Source organism: Haemorhous mexicanus, chromosome 1 (genome assembly GCF_027477595.1).
Source record: "Haemorhous mexicanus isolate bHaeMex1 chromosome 1, bHaeMex1.pri, whole genome shotgun sequence".
Lineage (NCBI taxonomy): Eukaryota > Metazoa > Chordata > Aves > Passeriformes > Fringillidae > Haemorhous > Haemorhous mexicanus.
In genome coordinates, this window is record NC_082341.1 from 65,855,797 (window position 1) to 65,883,405 (window position 27,609).

At 38.3% G+C, this 27,609-nt stretch overlaps 1 protein-coding gene across 3 annotated transcripts in view; it reads right to left on the reverse strand.

Annotated features, from left to right (window-relative positions):
- Positions 1–27,609, reverse strand: part of DTNBP1 (dystrobrevin binding protein 1) — a 63,481-nt gene that overhangs the window by 5,800 nt on the left and 30,072 nt on the right. The window lies entirely within an intron of this gene.

The following is a 27,609-nucleotide window of genomic DNA, read 5'->3' on the forward strand; positions in this document are numbered from 1 at the left end:
AGCAACACTTTTCATTTGAATATTGCTGCACATTTCCACCACAATGCAGGTGGCAAGATACATATATGTACTTGTATGTACATACATATAAATACACATGCACGACATCTGTGTGTGTGTGCATGTGTGCCTGAGATTCTGGTTTTGCCAGCCTCCAGACAGAATGGAAAAATTCCATGAGGAATCCTACATGTACATGCTGCAAAGGAAATATTAGACAGAATTAGGAAATGTTAGACAGAGTATCATTAGAGGAACTCCTTCCCCTCAGTTTTGCTCCACACTGGACAAAGGGGAAAAAAATGTGCTGTTTATTGCAGAATAACATCTTCTAGAATAAAAATATGTAATTGCTATTGAAGCACTGACTGCAGCCAGACTGTCAGAACATGCATCAGAAAAACTGCTTTTCAGGAGGAATATATAACCTGGAACCCTTTACCCAGAGTTCTCTGTTCACTTTTCTGGTGTCATGAGTGCTCTGCTTACAATAAAAAAGGAATTTTCCAGGGCTGAGCTACTGATGGAAGGGACGGGGGTGGCGAGAAGAGCTGCTGGTCTGTTCCGTTCTGGCCATTAGGGAAAGCTCCAACAAATACCACTGGGTGAAAAATGTCCAAGCTTTCCCATGCCAGACAGACACAGCTGGAATATGGCATCCACATGGATAAATGCTGAGGGCACATGAGGTTTTCTAGGACAAGCACTGTGTCAGTCTTCCAGGAAAAATGTTATGTTAATGATATTCTACAACACGGACATTCATTAAAAGCATTTACTATCATGGAGATTATTGCCCAAATGCAGAACATGTTTTATTAAACCAAGCAAAACATCAGAGAGCAGTTAATTCACTCTGTTGCCTGCATCAAGGTCACAGATCATACACAGAAGCAACTGAACTGTGGCTGATGCCAAAAGAAGCCAGAAAAACTGGACTGACACACCAGATAGTCATTAAAACATCAGTAAATAAGCAGAAATCTCTTTCTTAAAGGAGATTTCAGAAGCAAAACATCAGTGTATAAAAGGAATGCATCTTCCCTGAAGGCAACATGTCTTTATTATCAATTACACTGTGGTGTACGATGACTCTGTGTCCCCTGGAGCAACTCCTTTACTGCAGTCCTGGATGATGAGCAATTATTAATAACATTGTCTATGATGCAGAAATGCTATTCAATTGTAATAATAAAAGCCAGAGGCTCTCACAGACAATGGGAATTTTCTGTCTCTCTCATAATATAGTCTGACAGTTTTGCACTCTAGATTGGTAATTCAGGATATTTTTAACCCCAAAACAGAGATGGCATCCAAGTGAGACTTGATACAATCTCTTTCTTGACACTGAGCTCTTTGTTTTTAAGTTTTGCCTAAAATGTCCTGTAAACTGTTGAAATTGTCACTGGCCAGAGCTGAATGGCAACAGCTGCCTGCTGTGCTGGCATGTTCCACAGGAAACTGTAAACACACGAGCTGCAGAGCTGTCACAGACTTGCTCTCCAAAGTCAGATAGAGAGTTAACATCTAGAACCTTGCTGCACGATTTCACACCCTGCCAGGTGTAGTAAGAGGTGCTTGGCTAAGCAAAACCAAACTGCTGCATTTGGGTTTTCTGTTTGTTGTCAGAAATGCTAAGGATGGGAGGTGAAGCCAACCGTCAAACATGAAACCAAAGAAAACAGGTGCATTGTTTCTTTCACAGAGCTACTCAGAATTATGTTTCCCCTAAGCCAAGTGAAGTTTATAAAACACTGAAAAGAGACAGAACCAAAGGAGTTCCAAGAAAGACAAGAGTATCATCCATATGCCATCATACACTGCTCATATGAATTCCTCCCAGGATGCAAACTGAGACTTGGCACACTTAAAATACTATTGTATTTTTCCTTTCACCCCAAAACTGTACTTTTCAATTAGCAATGGCACCTATTTCTCTACCACACTGTGCACAGAAAAGAAAAAAAGACAGACTACACAGAAAATGCTAATGCACAATTAGACGCAGACATACAAGAGTTGCCACAATAACCCAAATAAAAGATGACTAATTCCCCACCAGCTATGACTTTTATGAGAACAGACACTAACATTTTTTTCCTAAAACAGCGAACACTCGACAGCCTTCTGCACCACACCCAGGAACAGCCCCACGGCTCACCCTGCTCGCCTCAAGGTACAGCCCACAGCCTGACTCCCCTGCCCCTTATCTTCAGTGTTTGAACCAGACACCAGGAGATTCCAAACTTCAAAGAAAAAAAGGACATTAGCTTGTAACCATACAGTTCAAATGTAGAGGACACCATTTCCTGCTATCACTCCTAGGCCTGGCTGACACTTCCTACAAATTAAAATTCTGCTGCAGTACCCAAAGGTTCTATGCAACCAAAGTGACCATTTAATGCTTTAATCTAAGACATTTTCCAGCTATGCACAACAGATTTCCCAAATAAGTTGGAAGACTGACTTAAAAAAAAAATTAAAATTAAAAAAACCCAAAAAAATCAGCGACTGAAAACACTGGCTGTTTACATGGCTAGACCTTAGACCCTACATGAAAGATGCCAAGTTGTCCAAATGGATGGTTTTTTGGTGCTTTCATACACAACCAGTGCTTTCATACTTCCCTTCAATTAATTTATTATGTAACTTTACATCTCATGTGGTGTAGAACCCATAAATGCATCTGGTCTAAAGAGAGAAAGACACAGAGAACAGAAAAAAAAGCCCCTTTTTCCTCCCTCTACAGTTCATTTGCTTTTTGTAGACTCATCCAACCAGACCATAAAATGCATGCACGCATTCTTTGTGGGGTTTTTTTTGCCTTTGCTACAGATATCAATCCTTCAAGCAGCCCTTCCCTGAACTCACTGCTGGTTTTTGATGTTCCTCCTGTGCTGGGAGAGCTTGAAATTGGCCACGGCATAAAGACACGCTGGGTAGAGGATAATCCCTTCCCTTGAACTCCTGGCCACATTCCCGTTCACACGGCCCAGGGTGCTGTGGCCTTGCCTGCTGCCAGATGTGCTGCAGGCTGGCACCCGGCTCGCTGCCCGTGGGACCCCCAGGGCTTTTCCACGGAGCCAGGGTCATCTCCTAGCCTGGTGGCAGAGCCCTCCATCTTCTCCTCTGGGATAGAGCTCTGGCTTCTGGTCCCACCCCCAGGTAGGGAATGACCCCCCCAAAGCACCAGGCTCCCATCCAGCCGGTCGTTTGTCCACCCTGCTGCACATCCATGCAGGCTGTAACATCATCACTCGGCAGCGGGAGCGCCGTGTGAGATTGTCACAGCCTATCAGCAGGCTGGCTACTCACCGAACAACCAAAACCCTTCAAAAATCAGAACAGTAAAATCATAAAAGCAGACAATGGAAGGCAGAGAGCCAAGCAGCTTTCTGAGTGCGTTATGACTTAGCAACCTCTACTGCAAACTGCCTCGTTACAGACCTTTTCAACTAAAAATGTCAAAGGAAGACAAGACACCAGGGAGTGCTTCAAAGGATGCAGTTTCCCTCAAAAACGTTTAAATTATTCTTGACAGAATTTAGAATACATGCTGATGCTATAAGGGAGGATGTGCAGAGAGCACTCTTGCACTATAGTCTGCTGACAGGTGGGGAGAGTGTGTTGGCAAAATTCAAGGAAAAAAAGCAGAAAAGGGATCTAGGTGCACACAGTCTTTCTTCCACAGAAAAGGAAAACAAGTGAAAACTACAAGTCCTCAGTGTTTTTAAACCCTTATTTAATAGTCTCTTTACAAAGCAATTTGGTTTTACTAAATATATATTCAAATAATTACAATTAAAAAAACTAAGTCCAGATTCACTAGAATGTGAAGTCAGGATTTAGCTCAATGACAGAAAGATCATCTGTGTTTGAAAAAAACCCCACTGTTCCAAATGAGATTTACTGTCTACCAACTCTCAAAAGCCTGCACTTTCATGAAGAAATGTTTTACTAAAATTAATTTAATCAAAAAAATCAGTCATTAAAAAGGACTGTATGTACTTCTTGATAATACCTAAGTAGGGTTTTAATAGATTGCATCAGAATATGAAAACTCTAGTCAAGAAAAGCAGAGGTTTTACCAGTGCAGAGAGATAATTTTTAACATTTCCCAGCAAGCAGTTTCAACAAGCTGGCTTACCTTAAAAATTTTCTTTAAAAAAAAAAAAAAAAAAAAAAAAAAGCTTACTTGAAATCCTTGGAATATAAAGGATAAGGATAAGTATCAGAACAAACCACAGAAAATAGGTGCCTGTATACAGCAGGATTCCAGTTACTAATGCAGCACCTGGAGGAAGAGGAGGCAGCTTCCAACCAATGTGACAGGAAACAGCTTGGGAAAAGGTTTCCACAGAACTCCAACCTTTATCCGGCTACCAGGAAATCATCATAGTTAAGAGACACTAAAAATACGCTCCACCAAAGAGCAAATGCACAAACCGAGTCCTAAAAATGTAAAATCATCTAGGATTAAAAAAAAATAAAAATTTGTGATTAAAAATATGCCAGGCTGAGGGGACTGCTCTGCAAGGTGACCCACTCCATAATGGAGTCTCATTTTAGAACTAGATTTGCTGTGGTCCATAAATTTTTGCCCAGTTCATTTGTCATTAAAAACATCCCAAAACATGAGTGCATTTGCCTATTTCTTAATTTTTTAAAAAAATTAGGAGCAGATGATTTTTTATGCCTGCAAATGTGGTAAGCAGGAATGACTTTAGAATAGTTTTAATTGGTTTTAACTATAGTCAAAATCACCATGGATATACTGTTCTTCAGCAGATTAAGGGTGGGGGTTTTTCCACACTTGCTTCATGTCATGCAAAGCATGGACACGTTACAGCAAAAGCTTTGGAGGGGGATTCTCTCCTTCAGGCACATGCCCGACTGCTCCTGGGTTAACAAATCTGCAATCCACCATCTCCCATTTTTCTGGTACAATGTCCTTTATGGTCATGGGTGTTCAATGACAACATGTGTCTTTCTTGAAGACAGAATTTAGCAAGGTGACGTCAGTGGGATACGAGTACCACAAGCCTTCCTCAGCTTACACCAGGACAGGGTCTCTTAGCAAGCCTGTCTTCTCCCTCCTTGATTTATCCTTTAGTCAGATTCCTACCCAAGTGAAAGAGAATAAAAAGTGACTTGCAAGGGAAGGAGGGAAGGATAACATTAAGCTGAACCTTTGTGCAGAAAGTAACAAAAAAAAAAAAAAAAACCACAAAAAACAAAAAAATCAGCAAGCGTCTGAGATCACACCCTTTTTCCCTGCTTCCCTATAAACCCACCATCTAAAGTATGCAAGAAAAAGAATTCAGTTAGTGAGCTGCAAAGTATGTATTTCCACTATAAATAAACCTGACAAGGTCACGTGTACCTTCAGTACATTGAAGTTTGTTTGTGAAGATGATCTGGCTTTAAAATTAAGCCACACACTGATGAAAAATCCCACTACTACAGAAATTGTACCTGAAAACAGCTCAAATGATTCAGCACAATTCTACTGTCATGAAATGCAGTATTTGATGCATATGCCCTCCAATTACTGTTTTTTCAGCCTTACCTCAAAAATACTTATTTTCAAATGGAAAAAACTAATCAATAGCAAATCTAAACCCAAAGTACTTAAAATACAAACCACGGCACTGCAGCATTCTATTCATGTTTCCAGAGGTCCATGAAACTGTCCCAAATAAGATTAATAACATCCCATTGTGCGAGTACAAATTGATCTATCGAACAATTTAATGACTATTTTCCATTCCAAAAAGATAACCACTCTTGCTTTGGAATTGGAAGGCTTTCAAAGACAGGCAAGTATCTTCTGCTGCTACAAGAACAGTGCCAATCTTAACCTTTGCACAGCTGTGAGCTATTTGCCTTCCAGATCAAATTATGTGCATGTGCAGACATGTAAATTAATGATGAGATACTGTTCTGCTGTCACAACACATTGTGCACAGGTTGAAAACACAGGTTCCACGACATGGCAAACCAGTTGGCAGGTATCAGCTTTTACTTGTCCCTAAAAATAACACCCAGCTCCAAACTCCTGCTGCAGTGGAACTACTCTTCACCCAAACTCCACCCATTTCAGACACGCAGAACAACACCACTGAGTGCTGAACTAAATCTTGCCTCAAAAAGTGAAGGCAAAACAATGTTTGCCTTCTTTCCCAATAACTAAAACAAAATAAGGGTTTCACTCCATAAACTGCTTTCAGAATAACCATTTTTCTGACTGAACATGCAATTTCTAGCCCCCTCTTCAGAGGGAGGGGTAGATCTTGTCAAACAGTCCTAGAGGCCTTCAGAGCCAAAAGGAATTTAGAGGAGCTGCAGAGTTATAGTCTCAATATGGTTCAGTCTAACCTTACTTTACATTGACAGTGAAATATTTTGGACATGAGGAGGGATTTTGGTTTTTTGGAAGACATATTTTAATACAAGTCTTAGGCTAACATGACCAATACCTGCTAAATCAGAACAGGGGAGGAAAAAAAAAAAGAAAAAAACCCTACTTTTTACAAAACAATCACACAACTGTAACAAGTTGAAAGAGAATTTGATTTTTTTATGCTTGGTAAAGCATTCCGTATTTATTATGTAGACTATATTTGGTAACAGATCATAGAAACATATCACAGAATCACAAAATGAATTCTAGATAAAATAACTGAGCTGGAAGGGACCTAAGGCATCATTTAGTTCCAACCCGCTGCCATGACCTTCCACTAGACCAGGTTACTAAGAGCTCCATCCAACCTGGATGGACACTTCCAGGGATAGGCATTTGCAACCTTCCTGGGCAACCTGCTCCAGTGTCTCACCACTCTTGCAGTAAAGAATTTTTCCCTAATATCAAATCTAAACCTACTCTCTTTCCATTTGAATCTACTGCTCCTTGTCCTGTCACTACATGCTCTTGTAAAAAGTCACTCCTCATCTTTCTTGCCTTGTCTTTCCTGTAGGCTCCCTCCAGGTACTGGAAGGCCACAATTAGGTCACCCCAAAAGCCTTCTCTTTTCCAAGCTGCACAATCCCAATTCCATCCATCTTTCCTAGTAGGGGAGGTGCTCCCTCCCTCTAATCTTGGTGGTCGCTTCTGGACTTGCAATTTCTTTCCTTCTTTCTATTTTAAGGTAATTCACAGGTGAGAAACTGTACAAATTATACTAAATATTCACATAGTCAAAACTGCAGGACCACCAGTGAAATAACACTCCCACAGGTAGAAGGAGCCTTATTTGTTTATGTCAAAATTTCATATGTAAAAATATTTTAAAAAGACCATAAGCCAATCATTATATCAGTAGCGCACACAACATGCTTGAAATATTTATTTTTTCTTGACAACTCAGTCTATTTCCTATTCAATTTCTGTCAAAACAATTTCTCCAATGCAAGCAAAAAAATTTGCTATTCATTCATGCAATTAATGCTGAGCTTATTTCTTAGAAAAAGAACCATTAGATTACAAATCTAGTCCAGTTCAACACTGTTTGATTAACATCCCAAATGAATCACACTACAGATTTTCTTTAGAAATCCTAGTGATGAGCAAACACTTTTGTTTGATATCATTAGTGAAACAATATCTGAAATAGCATTCCCTCTAACAAACCCGCATCTAGGAGCATCCAAACACGAGGGGATTCATTTGCTAACAGACAGCTTTTAGAGACGTGTTACCAGCTGAAGAATTTTAAATTACATGCAGTCTTCCATATTCATTACACATGGAGTATGAGTTATGACAGACCAGATTATTTTAAAAATTCATATTTTTTTCTCAAATGCAAAGCAAAGATGCCATCATTCTTTTTAAAAAAGGAACATATACCAGTGTTATTTGCGAGTAAAGCCAATTTGCAACATTAGCAATGGAATGTCTTTTCCATACTTTTTATAACACTGTAAGACAGATCTCTTCAAGCTACATTATAATAGTCTCTTATAAAAGTGTTTTTCAATCAATGGGTTGCTTTTAAATTCAGCCAATTGGACAGTAACAATTATGTAGGCACAATAAAAGGAAGTCAACCAAAACAAAAAATGTACTACATTTCAAACAGAACAATCTGGCTGCACATAAAGCCATATTTTCAGAATATATGACTACATTTTCACAGTTAAAATTCCTAATTTTCTGCTATGGAAAGGCATTATATAGCAAAAAACAGGGCATCTGACATCGAATGCAGAAATATACACAGTGTGTTTTTTCCATTGAACATTCTTATTTTAAAATTAAAATGTGAAAAACAATTTAGTTAGCACATGTGATTCAGAGGTAAGGCAAAATTAAGTGTGTCAGTTTTAAGGAAAGGACATTGAGTTTTAAATTTTTAAGCCTTCTCCTATGCATCTAGTTTTCATATAATCACAGCTAATTCCACTTGCTTCTTCATTTTTTACAGATTATTGAATGGTCTACAGACCATAACAAAAAAGCAGCCCTGACAGAACTTCCAACTTGCAAAATATTAGCTATCATTAAACAGACCAACTGAACAAATAAATTTCTTTTGATAAACTTGAAAAATATTTGAGATAGATCTTTTGAAGGAGAAAAAAAAAAAGTCTTGAAAGATGATCTGCTCCCACTGGCTTGCTGACTTATTTCTGTGCCATCCTCCAAAGTGTTCAAACTTGCAACACTGAAGGTAGACTAAAGGTCATCTTTATCTACAGCCAAAGCCCTTCCGTATTTTTACTGCCAATTCAGAACAGTTTCCGCAACTTTGCCATGTCTGTTTGCTTCCTAAAGGATTTAAGGGCAAACCTTGAGGAGCAAACCACATGGAGCACACGGGAAGAAAACCAAAACTCCTCCTTCTTCAGTTTGTAAAACACGACAGCCAAGTGCATGGCTGCATTCACTTTCTTCTTTTGTTCAACCCTGAGCAATGATCTAGACCTCTCAAGATTTCATCTGGTAGCCAACATTTGATACTAATAAGAAGGGAAGCTACCAGGTCTCAACATACCATTAGTTTTCAGATTTTCCCCTCTCATATTCAAGTTTTACCATGCTTTTTCTTTAAAGACAACCAGACTAAACTAGTGCATCACTGATGGCAAAGTCAAGGCAGACCACCACTCAACCAAACAATAAACCTGATTTTTTGGTACTAGATCAAACTGGTACTGCCACACTGAAGAAGCACTGGTGGCTGGGAACAAAAACAATTCTTGTAGATCCAACAGTTATGAACAAGAAACCCTTCTGCAGGTGTGTGTGTGTTTCACTGTTTTTATGGAGGATCAGCCATCATCTGTGCTCCTGAAGCTGGCACAGAAGTGGCATCAGATGTAAAACCAAGAGCTACCACATTGCCAGGTCCAGCTAAAGCCACAACTGCAACCATGGTCACTCAAAACTATTTTTGCTGTTTAGTCATGAATTCATTAATGGCAGCACTAGGCACAAATCAATAGTGTAATTTTAACTTGTGCTTATTCTGGTTTAGTTTGCAGTAACAGATAAATTGATTACAAAATTTGCTATTCAAATCAAACTGATTTAAAGAATCACATCATTAATATTTCAAGTACTGGAGTAGACTGGTTTAAAGGTAGTACAAAAACTAGCAGGTCTTCTCACGTGTGCCTTATCTAAGATCTTAAATAAATAATACATAGAAATTAATAGACTAGTGGAAATAATCAGAGTAATTTATTAGCATTAAATACATCTAAACAAGCTGTCCACTGGTTAACATAACTAACCAGGTCACCAGGTCACCTGAACCCTCAAAGGAAGAGCACAATTAATAGCTAAGACTTTTGTCTTATTTGATATTCAGTTTTTCACCTGCTTTTCATTGGGAGGAATTGTTACCACTAAAGCAGGACAAAAATTCCTAGGTCTCTCAGTTGCTTGACCCAACACCTCAATGAATTCATGCAACAAGAAGAGATGCAACAAGGAAGAGGGTGGAGCAGGTGGGCAATGTTACTGATGCTTCAGTGGAGCATTAAACATGAGAAATATGAAAGGAAAGGAGATACAAAGGAAGAGAAATGACAATGGGGCAGAGGGAGAGGAGAAGGGCAACTGACAGATTGTTCAAAAGAGATAACAAATGAGATATGATCCTTCATCTTGGATTTCTCCAGCCTGGTAGAGATTAAACAAGTTGTGGGGAGAAAAAACAATACTAACTGGGAGGAAGACATTTAAAAGAGGCAGTGAAGGCTTTGCCTTATTGAAACCAAACACCACAAACAAAAAGCCAGTACAATAAAACTGACCCTACTGAAGCTACTCTAACAGAAAAAATCCCAAGAGGAATAATTGGGTCTGAGTGAGGAAGCACATCCTGCTTTGTGACCATCAGTGACTAAACCCTATGCCTACAGTGAAAACGACCTGACAGATGACACCTAGGATACAGTATCTTATTTGAGTGAACAAAGGAAATCCTCCTAAAGGATGCACAGACATCAAAGTGACAGTGAGGAGTGAATAAAAAGCAGAAATTCAGGAAGCTGATAAAAGCACTTACAAGGGGGAAGGGAAAAAAGAAGGAGGCTGACTGAAGAGGGAAGTCAGTGTAATTAGGACTGTGAAACCTGTAAAATACACTTCCTGTGAGATGATTCTTTTCAATATACACAGCTGCATGAAATCTCTCTCTCAGCTTTTCCTCCCCCTACCTTCTTTCCTTCCAGCACACGGATGTCACAAAAGTCCTCAATGTCTCCTGTCACACCTTGGGACAGCAAGCCCTGACTTGTGCCTGTGCTACAGTACAGTATAAAATGAGGAATTAATTTCCCCAACATCTGGGGGTATCAATCAACTTCTGCCGTTTGTAAGCACCTTAAGAACATTCACCTTCAGGCCTGCTACAAATACAGAACATTTAATTTATTATATTTTCCTTAACAGAATATGCATAAGGCCTTGCTAACCTAATTTTTGATTTTATTCTTCAGAGTAATTTAGCACTAATTAGTCACAAGTACCTTAAACCTCACAAAATGCATGCACATTTTGTCCACAGGGCAAACATGAAGCTGATCTCTGAAAAAGTTAAATTTCCTAACTCTCACTCTCTCTAAACAGCACCCCTCTACTAGATATCATTCTCTATAGCAACAAAAATCACACATTCAATCTGCAACAGATATAGCCACCCATACCTGGGCCAATTCAAAGAGCCCCTACTGCACAATGATTCCAAAACAGCAAGCAGAAATGCTAATTTTGAAGCATTAGGATAAACTATAAGCAGAAGTGTACTGATCCTATTCAGTGTCCAATTTTTCCTCTTTCACATCTAAGCTGGAAGAACATGCTGCTTGAAATCTGAACACCAACTAATTTTAGAGGAGGGTATCATTAGAACACAATATGACCTTTATTAAATATGAATTATTTGTTCACAACACATTTGGCATGACAGTGAGAAAAAACCATTGCCTTCAGGCCACCATTATATCTGCCCTGTTTCCTTCTCTTTCTTCCTGTCATCCTGCATCTGCTTTGTCAGCCCCAACAGTGTCCAACTTCCACGGCAAAAGAGATTTTCTGCCTCCTTTTAAAGCAACCAAAAGTATTTTTATTTGTTACTAACACAGAAATAAAATCACAAATTTTAAGACCTAAGCTTTCAACCGCTTCAGGCAGAATATTTCTCACCTCTTCACTGCTGCTGTAGATTACAACAGATGACACCACATTTGATTTCACTGGCTTCATGCAGGGAAAATTTCGTTCACGCTCATGAAGACCAAAATTTACTTTTTAAGTAAAAGATAAAGCTTAATGGAAGTGGGTTACAAACAATATCAGAGGGTCCAAACATCTGATGCCCAGAGACTTTGGAATGCCTTTTAAAACACAAATGAGACAGGCAAAGTGGGATAAGTGAAGAGAATTTAAAGAAAAAATTCCTCATAAGACTAACACTGAAACCATCTAATCTGTCCTGGGGCTTGGGTAACAACAAAACCAGTGGAATTTGACAAAGAAAGACTGTGAGGTCCTTCCAGACAGGGACAAACACACCAGGAACAGCATCTGGCAAATCACCTCAATATCCATCCTAAACAGACCTAAAATTATAAACAAAGCTTGAGATGGGGTGGGAATGAACCAAGAACATTCCTTTTCTGTTGGAACACATTTTCTCTCTGGGATGGAATGAATTCTATACCAAGGTGGTCAGCAAGCACTGAACTTCAACCTATTGTTGTTCTCTTATAAACTATTAAATCTGTTTGTAACAGTAACTATCCAAGGCTAATGAGAACTGAAGCATGCATAAGGAATCAAAGCAACATCATTATTATAATTTCATGCTCTATAAAACTATAGACATTTGGTTAAAAAGCCTCCTATTTTGAAACATCCTTGCTGATATTATTCATTCTAAATTATTTTTCATCTCTGGCTTATCTATTAAACAAGCTCCCTTGACAATACTTGTGTTTCTATATACATCAAACAGTGGCTGCATCAGAGAGAGATCTAACCATAACAAGCCTAAAATCTTGGTCAAGAAGGAAGAAAATAAAGCACTGATACTTGATAATACATCAATACTGTATTTTTTAAATAAGACTAGTAAATACAGAATCACAGAATTGTTAAGGTTGGAAAAGACCTCTAGGATCCTCAAGTCCAACCATAAACCCAGCACCACGACCGTGTTCACCACTAAACCAAGCCCTCAAGTGCCATATCCATGTTTTGAGTGCTTCCAGGGACGCATTCACAAACATGTGGAAGATGACTCAACCACTTCCCTGGGCAATCTGTTCCCATGTTTGACAACCCTTCCCACAAAGAAACTTTTCCCAACATCCAATTTAAACTTCCCCTGGTACAACATGAGGCCATTTCCTTTTCTCTTGTCACTTGTTACCTGGCAGTAGAAACTGACTCCCACCTCACCACAACCTCCTTTCAGGCAGTTGTGAGGAGCAATAAGGTGCCCCCAAGCCTCTTTTTCTCCAGGCTAAATACAAATGCATTGTACCCAATATAGTACAAATAATTTCATATATGAACATATGAAGTATTGAAGGGCTAGAATAAATTGCATTTTGATGAAGAAGTTTGCAAGGTAGCAGTTTCCATTTCAAAATAGGTCAGACACTATATACTTGCATACTGCTATTATAATCCATTTTTAAAAGTGAAAACAGTAATCACATCAGTAGCTATTAAAGTCTGATGGCCTGCTTCTTCTAACACCTGCCTAATGCTTTCTAAATAGCAAACTGAATGAGGATACTCAGCCTAGGGAAAAAACCATAATAAAAACGACTGGAAGAGATTTTATTTTATAAGCATGTATATACAAAATAAAACAAGAAATGTTATTCTTAAACCTGCAAGTTTAAATGAAGAACATAAATTTACAGTAAGGCAGCCTATAATAATACAGGTCACATCTGATGATTTTCTATTTGTAAAGACCCCATTTCAAAGTCTCATTTACAAAACACATTAACTTCTTTTTAAAATATTCTTTAAAAGTTCTAAACAGTCAACCATATTTCACCCTTCACTTTTATTAATCTATAGAAACAGACCTGACAGATTTGAGAGCAAGGCAGCAGCCAACTAGTTAAATCAGCCATACCGGAAGCATAATGTGCACCCACTGAGTCACCAAGGTTATATAAACTGACACAGCAAATTAATACCACTGCTTCCCTGCCTCCCAAAATACAAACCACTCAGCTACCCAGCCATTACAAATGATATCTGTGTTTCAGTGCTAGCAGAACAACTGTCAGAGCCCAGAAACTGAGCTACCTGCTCATTCAAGAACAGATCTGGAGGTCAGATCCAAGGTGTGTTGAGCACAAGGATGTGCCATTGGCACCTGCACTGCCCCCGCTTCACCCATCTGAGGATGAATGAGGAAATCAAGATTTCACAGATCGCTTCAGGATATTTATGGAGTGATGAAAGTCCTGCAGGAAATCAGTTCTCAGGTGCTTCACAGACTGGATTGCACCTACCCAAGAGGTAACAGGGAAAAAGAACACTATGAAGTAGCTCAACCATAAAACATGGAAGAGTTATGATCAGAAGTAATCTGAAAAATACTTCTCTAGCTACACACACTTTTTGACTCGCAGAATTTAACAGTGTCTGTGTGAAGTGTAAGATTCTTAAGAGAAACAAATTACTTGCCCAATATAGCCTTTAAAAAGTCATAGCACAAAGAATTCTTAAAATAGAAGCTTGCAAAGCGCATTATATTGTCAGAGCAAATCTGTCTCCATCCCACCAGAGATGCTGGCGCGGTGATCCGCATGTAACTCCACCTATCTTTTAAGGCAAAAACTGTCCTAGTACCACTGCTTGTGGGTTTTAATGCAAAGTTCTGGCAATCATCCAGTACTCCAGAAGGGAGGGAATGCAGCTTTTCAAATTTACTTTTTAGGTCATGACATAAGAGATCACACTGATGGCCACTAATGCTCCATTTACAAATGCAGAGGGGAGTCAGCAACTTGTACTTAAAGAAAAAAGGAAGGCACTTCTAAAAAAATGCTACATTGCACTGTAACTTCATGCTTTCACAAATTATCTAATACTTTCCCCAGAGCTCAGTAAAACATAAACCAGAAAATATCATGTGCTACATGGAATTGAAAAACGAGGGTGAACCAGTGTATTTTTGTCCACAGCAAATAGGAAATCCTAACAAACAGTCATGTTTTTAAACTGAAGTTTTAAGAAAAATGAAGAAATGCCCAAACATTTTTATAAAGTTTTATCCTGTCCCCTGTGCTTAGAACATGAAAAGGTATGCATGTTCACCACTGAAATGACCAGACTAAATCTGAGATCGGCTCACTTTTAACGTTCGTTAGTGGTATTTGGAGCTTCTATCTTCTGTGAAGAAATCCCAATTGTACTGGTGCTCAAGATGTGGTTAAGTCTTCAGGCAATGATAAAATCAAAAACCTTCTCTAGTCTTTTCTCAGATTTGCCCTTTTAAGCAAAGTTAATGGTTCCACACAATTTTTTGGCTTTATACAGAATTCTTTACAGGAGCCTTTGCCAGCAAGACAGATGCCACATTGCCTTCTATATCAAAATAGCAACCAAGAATGATAAGTGAGGACATCACTGGAACACGGATCCAATTAGCAGAATATGGCAAAATTGACATTTATATAACAAAGTTTCAGGTTAGTCATCGATGACTAAGTTTATAACACAGAGCTATTAATTCTCACCCTCTGTAGACAGAAGAGCAGCAGATTACAAAAATCAGAAACCCAACAGATTTTTTTTGCCCAACAGACTTCAGTAGAATCACAAAATGGTTGGGGTTGGAAGGGACCTCTGGAGTCATACAGTCCAATCCCTTGCCAAGGCAGGGTCACCTGGAACAGGTGACACAGGTACACATCCAGGTGGTTTTGAATGTCTCCAGAGAGGGAGACTCCACAACTTCCCTGGGCAGCCTGTTCCAGCGCTCTGCCACCCTCAATGTAAAAAGGTTCTTCCTCATGTTGAGGTAGAAGTTCTTCTGTTTCAGTTTATGGCCATTGCTCCTCCTCCTGTCACTTGGTACCACTGAAAAGAGTCTGGCACCATCCTCTTGGCACCTGCCTCCAAGATATTTATATACATTAATGAGATCCCCTCTCAGTCTTCTCTTCTCCTGACTAAACAGGCCCAGCTCCCTCAGTCTCTCCTCATAAGAGAGATGCTCCAGACCTCCAGTTATCTTTGTGACCATCCACTGGACCCTCTCCAGGAGCTGCTGGTCTCTCTTGTACTGAGGAGCCAGAAGCGGACACAGCACTCCACATGTGTCAGTTGAAGCTCCTGTGTTCCTCTTTCCCAGTAACTTGGCAACTATGGTAGGGAAGAAAGCAACTGATGCCAAAATAAAAAACTGAGCAGCATCACAACATAGGCAGACAGTATTTTCATGCCTATTGGATTTCAGAAAGCCTCTTTGCTAAATTAATATTACAACAGTTTATACAATTAACAATTAGCTGGAGGCAATACTAATTACTACAAAACAATCTCCCCTGCTCCCCCCAGTCCAATACACCCTGGCCTTTCAGGAATTTTTTTCTTTCCTATTGCTAACTCCTTTAATATGTTTACATGTATAAGTCTCCATGTCCCCTGTTCGGTCAAGCAAGCCAAGCTCCCCCAGCATCTTGTGAAATAAGCTCTCTTCTTATAACTCAATTGTTTCTCTAACACCTCATTTGCAGCCGTCCACTGGATATCTCATGATTGATCCATCCCTGAATGATATTTACCCTGTTCACAGTTGAATTAATCCTAATAGTTCATTTCTCAAAAGAGACTTCAAAACTGAGATTGTTTTTCTCCTAAATCCTTCTCACTCAATAACCTGTCACTTGCCATCTTTTTGGTTTGCTATTTATTATTTTTGTCTGTGCTAGATAAAATCTTTTCTGTTTTCTCTTCTGTTCTAGAGTTAGTGCACAACTCCTTCACATACCAAATTAGTTTTCACTCCATGGGTTTTATTAGACTGAAAAATCACTAGTATGCAGGAAAAAACTCCATTGGTAGAAAAGCACCCTGAACTCTACACAGGGACAGAGCATGCATGAGAACGAGAGACTGAAGTACATCTTCCAGACTTCCTCCCACCCTAGTGGACATTATCAACCCATTATGGTTTCCCAAATGTGCTGAAAATCAAGGATTTGGCTTTCTATTCTGTCAGCTTTCCTACAGCTTTGCATCAAAAACATACTCAATTGTATTAAGAACCAGACACTAACTGACTGGCAGCACAACCCTCTAAATATGTACCAACAAGCAAAAAGGGAAAAAATACTTATGTCACCCAAACCCATAACATGGATAGATTTCTATCAGCCCCACAGTTTTGTGGAGACAGAAGCTGAAGCCACAGGCCCTGCCTGAGGACCCTTGCTCTCCATTAAGAGACAGAAACCACTCTGCACTTGAGAGTAACCACAAGGACAATGGTGCTCTTTAAAATGAAGGTAAATCTTTAAAATAAAGGCTTAGGACATTGTGTCAGCAAAACGGCAATTCCCACATCACTGGTGGCCTGCAAACCCTGAGCCTATCAAGTACCACCAGTTTCATTTCCTACCCTTGTGAACGCACAAGGTAACTGAAAATAAATTGTGTGGTGTTCAGTGCGTCTTCTCCTCGAGGTGTGGGCTTCCAGTTTAATGCTCAATAACCAGAGAGAATAAATCTATGAGGATTTAAGATTATGATCAAGGGAAAACCCTCCTGAGCCAATGGAAATGCTGGTGTGCAAGGTCTGGAGTGATTACATAATCATCTAATTAAGACAGAAACTTATTCCTATAAATGGCACCATTCCCGTTTGATTTAAAATGAGACACAGCCAACTGCATTTTGATCAAGTCTCATTAATGCAACATCAAAATAGCACTAGCTGCCTTCTACGTAAAAGGAAAAAAAGAGCCGAGTGACATCTCCACAAGATTCTTATTTCACCCTACGCCACAGAGTAACCCAAGTGATTAAAAATGAAACATTGTATAAGGCAAAACTGCCTCTTAACCTCTTTTGGCTTTAACTCACACACTCTATTAGAAATATGCAATCTAGAAATACTATATACATATAAAAATGTGTTGCTGATTTTTAAAAATAGCTCACATTTTAAATATCTGGTTTTATTACACAATATTTCACCTGCAAGAGCAGATACATCCCAAAAAAGGACACCGCACAAGCTACAATACCAAAGACTTATGTTTGTACAGTTTCAGCTCCAGCGCCTTGATACAATTTCACATGACATACCTAACACTCAAATGAAATGGGCAGAAGAGTTTACCAAAATATCCACATATTTGCTCCATTTACTGAAAGGAGCAGAGAAGCATTCAGAATTCCTACATGCTCACATGCACACCCCAGCCATCCACACACATCATTAGAACCTGAGCAGAACAAGTAGTTTAATGACACACTGCTGGGAAAGGCGGGGCTCAGATTTATGTAAGAACATGCTATAAGGAAGGAATAAATGATTTCTACTGCAGCTTTTAAAACAATTCTACTATTTTTGACCACTGTAAGAACCAGAATAGTATCATACTTAAGTACCACTACAGAAAGAAACAGCATCATGTGGAGAAACATAAAAAGCGTATACTCTATTGCTGTACATTTATTTAGTTACAAATCAAACAGATTAAATGGCTGCACTTACAGCTACATTTCTAATATAAAATAGAAGCAGCATGCCAAAAGAAAGAATACTATCATTATAAGACTGGCCAAAAATTCATTTGCACCATGATAAAGTCACAGGCAGCAAGAGTCTACAGCATCTGGTCCTTCAGCATCCCCAAAAGTACTACAGCTGGTTTTGTTAGAGAGTTTAAAAGTAGGTATATGAGTATTTTTTAACCTGTCATTAACCACAGTCTACATAGGTGGTGAGCAAAGAGATTATCAAAAAAATACGTCTTGCGTTACTTTTTTTCTGTCACAAAGCTAGAGATGAAAATGTGATTAAAAAAATCAGAATAATCCTGGTTACCATAGAGGTGTTAACCTCTCCAATATTAATGTTCATACAAGGCTTCTACTTTCTGCAACCTCTTCCCAGAAGTACTGGAGTAATATTGCTAGGGCTTACATTTCAAATGATTCTCCAATCTCATATTCTAGTCCTTATATAATTCCAAGTTTGGCCCCCACCCCACACATAAAAAGCTGTCCTACTGTCCAAGATATGATGGTAAATAAGGAAAAAAATAAATACTTGCAGCTGTGCCCCTCTTTGCCCTTACTTTCACTGCAAGAACAAAGAACAAGTAAACAAGAACAAGTAAAGAGGGACAACTTTTGCCAATATGCACCAAGTAGTTAAAAATACAAAATGGATTATACCAGCAGTGTGTGTGTGTGTGTGTGTGTGTGTGTGTGTGTGTGTGTGTATATATATATATATATTGCTTGCAAGACTACACAATTTTGAGTGCATAGTGGTCACACCACATTTAGCAGAACAGAAGGTAAATTTTGCTATCTTTAAGTAAACAATCAACTGATCTGATGAGACTTATGGAAAACAAGTATATTTACAAATTAAGTATTTCTAATCAACACAAATGTAAAGAGTTCTCCCATATCAGACAAATTGCTTAAAACAAAGTATTCAACTTGAAATAATTATTCAATGCAAATATCAACTTTAGTGGTCAAAATTACAACTCATAGGTAGAGCCTTGATAAAGGTATGCTCCAACAGGTTATTAAAATAGCAAGTAGTTCCATTTACTCTTATCTTTTGGCTCTGGACATCCACAGGAAAAAAATCCACGTGAATGGTAACAGAAAAAAAAACTCTTCCAGTGGTTATGTAAAAGAACATAAAAAGAATCAGAATAGTAATCTCTATTTTATTTCTACTTCAATTAGTGTACAGTTCTAAACACCACTACTTACAAATTAACAGCATAAAAATGTTATTGGTTGCATGATTAAGAACATTGTTTCATATAATAAAGGGGGCTTTGTATGGATGTAAATAGCATTATCTGCTTCATTTAAAATATACCTTTAAAATTTGTTTTATTTACCTAAAGGAAATTAGCATGACTATCTATGCTAACATTCACTGCTCTATTTTTTTATTCTTGGTTTTATCTTCAGATAATAATTCTCTGTCTCCTCTCATCATCTGGTGTCACCCCACCCTTAGACACGCCTGCTTGAATCTTAGTTAACAAGATATCTGCGTATTTGCATTCTTTTACTAATTCTGATTAATATTACCTTGACAATAATGCAAAGCAACAGACAAAAGCAAAGCAATAAACAAAAGCCCTGAAAAAACAGACATTAAGTCACCATTTCTTTCCAATTTGCTAAATCAAGTTGATAATTAACCTGTCATTTACAGCACACCCTTTGCAAATCAGGCAATGGTGGTAACTGAGGAAATTAATTAAGCTAACTTTAATTTAATTTTGCATTTTACACTAGCTTGGCAAGTTAAGGTGACAAATAACAAGGATGATAATAAAGTTCCACCTACGTGAATTCTTCTGAGTATTCTCAGTGCCTCCCGGAGATGACATGGCAGTAAGAAATAAGCAAGTAAAAAGAAACCCAGCACTGGTCAAGTGAAAGCTCCAGTTACCAAGCAGCCCCAGTGATGTGCATCTTCACTGATGCAGAACAAAGACCTTTGCCAGAAGGCTGCTTTTTCAAAGCAGTGGTACCGCGACGGGCAGTTTCCGATGGGCCACTCGCACGCAGATGCAGCTGCACACACATGGATACTTCAACTCAGCGCCTCCCCAGAACCTGAGCACAAGCTCCCAGCAGCTGGGCTCCACCAGAAATGCAGGCATGTATTTGGGAAGATACCACACGCTGCTGAACCAAGGGGTGCTGCGGAGACTGAAATCTTCCCAGCGGGATCTAATCTGATGACACGCAGCTAAAGCATGTGTTTATTTGGCAGAGAGCTGGGAGCGTCTGCAAACGACTCAGGAGCAGGGGGAAAGGTACAGAAGGGCTCTCAATTCTTTTCTTAATTAGGCACTGCTCACAAGGCTCACCCCTTAAAGTGCCTTTCTTTAACATAGCTCAGATACCCCACAAACCAGATTACATACTATTCTTACTTCACACATAAAATATTAAAAGCCTTGGATGTGATTTTAAAATAAATTAGAACAGTATTCTCCACTAAAAACTGCATTTTCTCTATTATATATCCAGGCTACATTTTCATTTAAAAAAAAAAAAAAAAGGCTATGCAGTTGAGAAAAAAAAATACAGCAACAGCGTATGACTGAAAACCTTTGGCTCTGCTGATGCTGCAGTTACACAACAGTGCATTTATGTTCATAAACTATAAGGCATTCCTCAGAATTGGGAACCCTGGCACATGTTGCCTCTTCAGTTTAGGAGGGTGCACAGTGCTGCCAGAAACCAGGACAGCCATAGCAATTCCTTTCTTTTACTTAAAAAGATCACATTTAGCAAGCCATCTCTGTGACAATTATCAAAATACAGAGTAGGGACAAAAAGCTATTATATTAAAAATACTTCTCCAATCGACATAATTAAAAGTAAAACCACCCAGAATCCCAGAATATTTGGCCTAAAAAACTTGGGTTTAACTGGTGAAAATAGCACCAAAAATATCTATGAGAAAGATTAAAAGAATAATAATAATCATGAGATAATCCCGCTTCAGTCTGGACTTCGGTAATTAAAGGATAAATTCAAGTTAGAGCTGTAGACAGAACTGACTTCTATTTTTTTCCACATCAGTCATTTAAGCATTAGAAACAATTAAAATATTACACCTTAAAATATTTTATGTTCTACATAAACTGAGTATGACAGGACTTATGTTCCCATGAAATTGTTTCCTATTATCTACACAGTTTGCTATTCACCCTGGCAATGGCTGAAAAAAATCCCTGTTACCCTGGCCTCCTCCACTCCTCACAAAACAAGGATTCTGCAAGGCTGATTCCAACACAGAGTAAACTTCCACCACAGCCAACAGGACCTGCACCTGCACACACATGAGGCATCTTATCTTAAGCTGCAGTGATGCCAAATTTGCTGTAATACATCTGACCTCTGAAAGGGCTTTTGACTTAGTGCAATATTACATTACAAAGAGATAGAAATCAAGGAAAAAAAGAGAGAACTACACAAAAATGCATAACTATTAAAATTTGTTGGGAGGATAAACCAGCCCCCTCAAAACGCAATGCAAAGACAAGATGAGAGGGCATATGGGTGTCTCACGAAATAAAACCCACAGGATTCTCTAAAAATATATGTAGATGAAGCAGAATTTAATAGAAAGGAAGGTTCGTGCTCTTCACTCTTATCCAGTCAGACTGGCATTAAAAAAACCTTGATAAACACAAGGTTTCAGAAGCATCAGTAATGTCAGCACTCTATGGGTAATGCCAATTCATTGTCTGAATAGTTCTTTCAGGTGACAGCCATCATGCAAAATCCTGAAATCTAGTTGAGCATGGAGACTACAAACTGCACTATTGAATCTGCCACATAAAAAGTTACATTACAGCCAAACACACAACAAACAAAACAAAACAAAAAAATAAATAAAATGACATTTAAAGCATTAAACCAGAAGTGTTTTAGGGTAGGAGTGACAAAACCAAAACTTATCTTTCATCAGCCAAGCTACAACAGCACACACTATTTATTCCAAGAAAATCTCACTATCTAGTTTGCCCATAAATAATCTGGTCTCTCTCTAGGAGCCTTTTGAAACTTCCTTTAGAAACCCTACTCCCTATTTATAGCTTTGAAAATTCAGGCCTTTTTCCAATATATAACCACCTTAGTAATGAACGCCATTCTATCACTAAGATCCACCCACCGAGGTTGTACTGACTCTACCAAAAAATGCCCTATTTTCACCTTACCAGTTGAAAACTAATAAAAAATGAGCAAAAGGAAATAATTACTCATCATATCAAATTATTAAGAGCCCTTTTTTTTCAGTCTGGAGAAAGGATGACTTCAGAGAGACCTCACTGTAGCCTTAAGGGGGCTTAAAAAAGGAAGGAGAGGGACCTTCTAAATGGGCAGATAGCGACAGGACAAGGGGCAATGGATCCAAAATGAAAGAGTGCAGGTTTAGATTAGATGTTAGGACGAAATTTTTTACTCAGTGGGTGGTGAGGTACTGGCACAGGTTGCCCAGAGAGGTTGTGGATGCCTCATCCCTGGAAGTGTTCAAGGCCAGGTTGGATGGGGCTCTGAGCAAGCTGGTCTAGTGAGTGGCACCCCAGCTATGGCAGAGGGGTTGGAAACAGATGATCTTTCAAGTCCCTTTCAGCCCAAACCATTATATATTGAGCTAGCTGACAGTGCAGCCTTCCTTTGGGCAAAGCACAAATGGGTTTTCTGATGGAGCAATGGTAGAATTGTAGATAATTTTGTTTCTACAGTTGAAATATGCCAAATATTCTCTTTTTTTCTCTTCCATTGAAATGTAAATTCTATTTCTTGTATAGAAAATATTATCTGTCCTGAAGACTTGATGCTTATTAACATATTAGATAAATTTCTTTCCAGTCATCTGCAAAATAAATGTGTACACAAGATATTATCCACTGTACTTTGCTTCACTCCCAGTCTTAATACTTAATCCAGCAAATGTTTTGCTGCCTTGGCAAAGGCAGCTAATACATTTTCAATTACACCTCATGCTCAATTTGTGTTGCCAACTGAGAACAAAGTCATGTTCAGAGGGTCAGCAAGAGGCAAGCAATTGCTTTTGTTATCCCAGAAAACTGAAAACTTCCACTGTTCCTGGGTATGTATTCACAGACAGGAAAAGTTCTCAAAGTATGCCATTAGGTTTGAAAACTCAGCCAAACAGAATCAGATGTGCACAACTCAGCACCATCCACCTGTGGGCTACAGAAATGTACATCTGAAAGCTCAAACATACATTTCAGCGCTGGTAATATCTGTCCACATGTATAACGATTCAGTTATTTACTGGGAAGGACTGAAAACAGTGAAAGACCAAGACTGAATCTTAAATTCCCAAAATTCCTCTGTTTAAAAGGATTTTAAAACAAAATCACTGTTTTTTTAAAAGGCTTGATTTTAAGGCCACACCATTTCAAGGAAGGCAAAAAAGGAGCAAAAATAGAAGACACAAAAAGCTAGATACAGACCTAGAAACTGCAAAAACGCTGAATAGATGCAAGAGTCTGCAAACTTGAAAACATAAAAAGTAAAATCAAAAGCAAGGCAGCTATAAGGACAACTCAGACTCTTTTTTCCTCCTCCATCTGTCTCATCTATTACACTAAAATGGAAGACTTAAGTAATTAAACTTATTTGCCTTTCACTCGAGGTTTGACCAGAAGTGCCCAAGACTCAAATCTTTCTGTTCCCTAGAGAAAGGTTATCATACATAAGTCTTGGTCAATTCTTGCCACAAACAACACATAGCATCCAAAGTCGCAAGGCTCTCCTTCCACAGCCCAGATGGGAAAGAAGCTAGTAAAGCACAGTATTAACTAGAAATCTATCAGGATATTTTCACCTCAGAGCAAAATAAAGATGAATGCCCCTAATATCAGAATATAAACCCAAAATTTTAATTCCATTTTAGCTTTATTACAAAAGAATTAAGCAATTCTTTCCTAACTGTTCTCTGGTATGACAAAGCAAGAGTTGTCTGTGCTGCAAGGTTTAAATTTTGAAATTTTGGACCACAGAAATGTTAAAGTAATTGAATTCCATGTCGCTGGAATTAATTTCTACCACAATGTCACCTTACTCTTGCTCAGAAGAAACATACAGGATTATGTGCTCAAAATGACAGCTCAACTTCAATAGAAGCTACGTCATTGAAATGATGAGCTTTGTCAACCACAAGCTGTAAAGACCTCATGCATCTGGAAGGCAATATGAAGAGCAGGAAAAAGGAGTTTTATTTTGACAGCCACCAGAACACAGCACGATAAACAGGATCCCTAGACTGGTTGAAAAAAAAAAAAAATCAGTTTGACATACTATTTGTTAAAAGTGTGAGTAGATTTCAAAAAAATGGCAAACAAAGAGATGGAGTCAACAGACTGCTCCAAATATTGTGTGCTCTTAGAAGAGGGAACAGTGGAAGTCCAGAAATTAAAGTTTGGATATAAACATATTTAAGCTCCTGATAAAAGGACTGGAAAACTGTAATTTCAACAGCAGTATATTAGATGCATGAATAGGGATGCCAAAAAAATCTGCATATCAAATGTGACCTAATGACTTAACCTTGAAGGCAAAAGCAAGAAAAAACACCTCTTTACTTCACAGGTCAGTTTCTCAAGGAACATTTTGATAAAGCTCTTAAAACTTAACAGGCCTTGTTTGGGAGAAACCTCTCATTCAAAAGGCTGAAAACACATTTTATTGTACTGTAAACAGAAGTGCTGAAAATGGTCATAAGACCTGTTTCACTGGGCTAGAATCAAACTAATCCTGTTAAAGCTTAGAAATATGCATGACTCAGTAGCCAAAGCCATGCGTGTATTTGCCCTTGCAAAGTTGCTGCCACCTTTCATTGTCCAAAAGTGCTGTGTTGTTGATCTCCAAACAGCCTCTAGTGCTTTAGTTCTCTTTCCAGAAAAGAACTCAAACCATTGCATCCTGAACTTTTTATTAAAAGGGACTTTTACAAACAATTTTGAAATCTATCATGTATCTAGTTCCTATTTGGATAAATTAGAGGTAAACTCAATAACTTATGTTATTACCACTGCGCAATTCTACTGCTTTCAAAACTTTTATTTTTTTCCCCTACTCTCACTGCTGACTACCCAGCCCACTATCTGCTCCACTCTTCCATCTTCAAATGAGATTAACAGTATTCTGTAACTATTTACTACACAATCCTGGCTGCTCTGGAACTAAAGGAATGTTAACTCAAAAACGAAAAAAAAAAAAATTTAAAAATGGTACCATGTGCCTAGAAGGATGATAGAATGACTTGAAATCAGAGTGCAGGCTTAAATGCACTGGGTTTCAAGTATCAGGAGCAAATAACCACATATGTACTATCGAATTTCCGGTCTCTCAGCTGTAAAATGAAAATGATACCTTCCTAAACGATGAAAGAGCACAACCCATCAAATACGAAAATCAAAACCAGACACAAATATCAACTAAACTTTACTCTACTATTGCAAGAAATTGCCAGGATTCAGAACAGAACACTTTTTTTTTTTTAGCATCTTTATGAGTGTCAGCCAAGACAGGACAGCATAGAGCATAAGCCAGTTCCTACAAGCAGTTCTCCCAAGACTGAAATTGGTGCAAGCTACAAAGAAACTTGCAGGCTACTCCATATGGCACACAAATGTTTTCCAATTCATAAACCCACCATCTTTTATAGCAAAGACCTCTGTAAGATAAAGTACTAAAAAAAGCTTAGGAACTGGACAACCTTTGAGATGTTCTGTCCCCATACTTCACATACACAAATGCCAGTGCTGCAGCAGTGTCGACAAAGACATCACACACTCATTCCCTGCCAACTTCAGAGAGAGATGTTTAACACACAAAAAAAAAAGCAGAAAAGCTTCTAACCTTCACTTTCTCAGCACCACAGATTATTAAATAAAAATAAATTTCAATTACTCTGTAATAGAAAACCCTTGTGGTTGAAAGAAGAGAGACTGGAAAGGTTTGTCCTGCCCCTGCACACTGTGCATGCAGCAAACAACAAAGGAGAATGTCTGGCCCTGTAAAAGTAAGTCTTAAAGCAAAAGGAAGAACAGTAAAATCGATTCCTTACAATGAAAAAGAGTACAATCTCCAATACCAACATGGAAAAGGCAGAAACAAATTCTATGAAAATGGCAGAAACAAATTCTAAAACATTGACAATACAAAAATAATTCATAATTTCTTGAAGTAGTATTACATTCTTATTTACTCTTATGCTCCTTAAATGTACTGACATCAATGAGCAAGAGAGTCAGTGGATTCTCAACACTTCTCAATGCTGCAAACTGGCATATATACATTCCTTGTTAGGGCCCCTCCTAGGTGACCCCTGGTATCTTCAAAAAATATACTTAAAAGATCAATAAATTACCACTTTGTACCTTGGCACACAGAGTGGGAAGTTGCAAATGAAACCAGGAACAATTCCATTTTTCAGTTGTGTAGATTTTGCTTCAATATTAAAATAAATAAATACTAGATGTGTATATCTAAGGGCACTTTAAATATTTTTAAGGTTACAGACATTTGAAGATTTCACAAATTTACTACAGACTACACCTGTATACCTATTTGTATTTACACATCCACAAAACTCCAGGGAAGTAAAGTTTTAAAACAGATCTGAGAGGTCCGTGAAACCACTCAGCAGCCTTGTGAGTCACACCTGCACTCTCAGGGTCAGTGCCAAGATAAAATTTGCATTTTTTTTTCTGTAGTCACTGTGCAATTGATGGGATGCATCACAGCATTCAAGTTTCTAGTGCTGTGCTCATTTGAATCTCAGACTAGACCATTCAAGTTTCTTAACTCCAGTAAACCTTACTTTCTATCCTGAGCAAGGCATAAGAACTCATCAATGGTGAACATGAGAGTTGCATCTGGATACTGAAAAAAGTGCATACAACTCTCTTTTAACCCTTCTAGCAAACATATTGAAGGAATTTTTTTGTGGTACTTTAATTCCTGTATATTCAGATAAAGTGATCTTGTATCTTTATGGAAGATATTTTTATGCAAGACATTTACCATCCTTATATCCTGGAAGCTATTACTTTTTAGCATATGGTATTCAAATTCACAAATAACAAGTTACTATTATAAAAAAATGGCATTTTGGGTTTTTCCATTGGAACAGATTTTAATGTACAATGATTTCAAGTGCAAATGCATTAAAAGATGCAAGTGTATAGGAAGATATTTTAAACAGTTGTTCTTTATAGACCCTGCACTGGGTATTTCATGAACAGAATGCTGAGGAAGACATTTCACTCTAGACAGTTATGCAAAGATAAATTAGTTGAGGATGTAGCCTATATTTGCAATACTAAAATGTAAAGAATCATCTACTCAACTAC